Source organism: Callithrix jacchus, chromosome X (assembly GCF_049354715.1).
Source record: "Callithrix jacchus isolate 240 chromosome X, calJac240_pri, whole genome shotgun sequence".
Lineage (NCBI taxonomy): Eukaryota > Metazoa > Chordata > Mammalia > Primates > Cebidae > Callithrix > Callithrix jacchus.
The window spans coordinates 65,013,075-65,016,671 of record NC_133524.1 but is presented as its reverse complement, the minus strand read 5'-3'; the positions used below and the strand labels follow the sequence as shown (position 1 = coordinate 65,016,671).

The 3,597-nt window shown below is 34.1% G+C and overlaps 1 non-coding gene across 1 annotated transcript; it reads left to right on the top strand.

The window, feature by feature from the left end:
- Nucleotides 1–505: 505 nt before the first annotated feature.
- LOC118150739 (U6 spliceosomal RNA) lies at nt 506–611 on the top strand. Its single transcript, XR_004738890.1, has one exon. It is a non-coding gene; the product is annotated as a U6 spliceosomal RNA (small nuclear RNA).
- Nucleotides 612–3,597: the final 2,986 nt, after the last annotated feature.

Genomic DNA, 3,597 nt, shown 5'->3' with positions numbered 1-3,597 from the left:
CGGCACTACAAAAATTAACAGAACACAAAATGAGACAGCAAAAGTGGAAAAGAGAGATGAAAAGCTGTAACACATACATAAACAATTAAAATTGCAGTAGTAAGGATTTCACTATCAGTAATTATAATGTAAATGAATTGATTTATCCATTCAAAAGACAGAGTGAATGAACAATATCTAAGATATAAGACACTCAGTTTAGATTAAGGTGCACACATATGTGAAAGTGAGAGAATGGAAAATAATATTTTATGTAAATATTAAACAAAAGGCAGCAGAAGTAGTCATACAGATACTAGAAAAAATAAACTTTAAGTGAAAAACTGTCACAAGAGACAAAGAAGGACATCACATAATAATTAAAGGGTCAATTCAACAGGAATATATAATAAACATATATGTACCCAAGAGCAGCACACCCAAATATATAAAGAAAACTTTAACAAAACTGAAGGAAAAAATGGAAACCTACAGAACATCCAGACAGAATCAATATAGAAATAGAGTGCTCATTTGGCAGCACACATACTACAATTGGAACTATACAGAGAAGATTAGCATGGTCCCTGAGCAAGGATGACAGGCAAATTCGTGAAGCGTTCCATATTAAAACAAACAAACAAACAAAAAATTAACAAAAGAAAAAATATAGAAATAGAGTACTTGGAAAACACTATGGACCAAATAAACCTAACAGACTTACTTAGAACATTCCAGCCAACCATACAAGAATACACTTTCTTCCCAAGTGCACATGAGCCCTTCTCTATCAGATATCATAAATTAGGTAACAAGAAAAGTCTTCGAAAATTAATGAAGGTTAAAACCATATTAAAATTTTTAACTCAATTGAATAAAACTAGAAATCAATAGCAGAAAGAAAAATTAAAAATTTACAAATACGTAAAATTTAAAAAACATACTCTTGAACAAGTAATGTGTCAAAGAAGAAATAAAAAAATGAGACCTTGAAATGAAAGAAAATACAACACACTAAAACTTATAGAATGTATCAAAAGCAGCATTGCGAATGATGTTTACAGTGGTCAATGCCTACATTAAAAAAAACAATAAGTACAAAACCTAACTGTATACCTCAAGGAGCAATAAAAGAAACAAGAAACTAATGCTGAGGTTACAAGAAGAAATAAAGTTTTGAACAGAAATAAATAAATGAGAAACCAAAAGCCAATATAAAAATCAATAAAACTTAGTTTATTCAAAAAGATAAAATTGAGAAAACGTTTTATAAACTAGCAAGGGAGAAGTCTCAGAAATATAATCAGAAGTAAAAAGGGAGACTCTAAATCTGATGCCACAGATTTAAAAGAATATTATAAACCATTCTACGTCAATAAATTGGATAACCTAAAAGAAACGGAGAAATTAATAGAAACATATAAGACTTCAAAAAGTTTATGGAAAAATAGAATTAAAAGATCAAAAAGGGGAAATCACCACAGATTCTATAGAAATTCAAACCATCATCAGAGAATATTACAAAAACTCTATGCACGTAAATTAGTAAACCTGGAAGAAATAGATAAATTCCTGGACACTTGTGTCCTCCCAAGCCTAAACCAGAAGGAAGCCAAAACTATGAATAGACCAATAACAACGTCTGAAGTCGAGGCAGCAATTCAGAGCCTACCACACACAAAAAAGCGCAGGTCCAAATGGGTTCACAGCTGAATTCTACCAGACACACAAATAGAAACTGTTAGCATTCTTCTGAAACTATTCCAAATAATCAAAAAAGAGGGAATCCTTCCCAAAACATTCTATGAGACCAACATCATCCTGATGCAAACACCAGGCAGAGACTCAACAAGAAAAGAAAACTTCAGGCCAATATCCATGATGAACATAGACACAAAAATCTTCAATAAAATACTGGCAAGCCGATTGCAACAGAACATCAAAAAGCCTATCCACCACGATCAGGTAGGAGTCATCCCAGGGATGCAAGGCTGGTTCAGCATACGCAAGTCTAAAAATGTAATTCACCACATAAACAGAAACAAAAACAAAAACCACATGATTAACTCAATTGAAGCAGAGAAGGCCTTTGACAAAATTCAACAGCCCTTTATGCTAAAAACCTTCAATAAACTCAGTATTGATGGAAAGTATCTCAAAATAATAAAAGCTATTTACTACAAACCAACAGCCAATATCATACAGAATGGGTAAAAACTGGAAGGAATCCCTTTGAAATCTGGCACTAGACAAGGATGTCCTCTCTTACCACTCCTATTCAATATAGTACTGAAAGTTCTAGCAAGAGCAATCAGGCAAGAAAAAGAAATAAAGGGTATTCAAATAAGAAAGGAGGAAGCCAAATTGTCTCTATTTGCAGACGACATGATAGTATATCTAGAAGACCCCATTGCCTCAGCCCAAAAATTCCTGAAACTGATAAGCAACTTCAGCAAAGTCTCAGGATACAAAATCAATGTGCAAAAATCACAAGCATTCCTATACACCAATAACAGACTTAAAGAGAGCCAAATCAAGAATGAACTGCCATTCACAATTGCTACAAAGAGAATAAAATACCTAGGAATACAACTAACAAGGAACATAAAGGACCTCTCCAAGGAGAACTACAAACCACTGCTCAACAAAATAAGAGAGGCCACAAACAGATGGAGAAACATTCCATGTTCTTGGTTAGGAAGAATCAATATTGTGAAAATAGCCATACTGCCCAAAGTAATTTACAGACTCAACACTATCCCCCTCAAGATACCAATGACCTTCTTCACGAACTAAAAAAAACCCACCTTAAACTTCATATGGAACCAAAAGAGAGCTCACATAGCTAAGTAAATTCTAAGCAAAAAGAACACAGCAAGAGGCATCACACTACCGGACTTCAAACTATACTACAAGGCTACAGTAATCAAAACTGCATGGTACTGGCACCAAAACAGAGATATAGACCAATGAAACAGAACAGAGGCATTGGAGGCAAGACAACATATCTACAACCATACAATCTTTGATAAACCTGACAAAAACAAGCAATGGGGAAAGACTCCCTGTTTAATAAATGGCATTGGGAAAACTGGGTAGCTATGTACAGAAAGCAGAAACTGGACCCCTTCCTGACACCTTACACTAAAATTAACTCCAGATGGATTAAAGACTTAAACATAATACCTGGCACCATAAAAACCCTAAAGAAAATCTAGGCAAAGCCATTCAGGACATAGGAGTAGGCAAGGACTTCATGAACAAAACACCAAAAGCATTGGCAACAAAAGCCAAAATAGACAAATGGGACCTAATGAAACTCCACAGCTTCTGCACGGCAAAAGAAACAGTCACTAGAGTGAATTGGCAACCAACAGAATGGGAAAAAATTTTTGCAGTCTACCCATCTGACAAAGGGCTGATATCCAGATTTTACAAAGAACTCAAACAGATTTACAAAAAAAAAAAAAAAAAAAAAAAAAAAAAAAAAAAAAAACAAGGCCATTCAAAAATGGGCAAAGGATATGAACAGACACTTTACAAAAAAGACATACGTGAGGCCAACAAACATATAAAAAAATGCTCATCATCACTGGTCATCAGAGAAATGCAAATCAA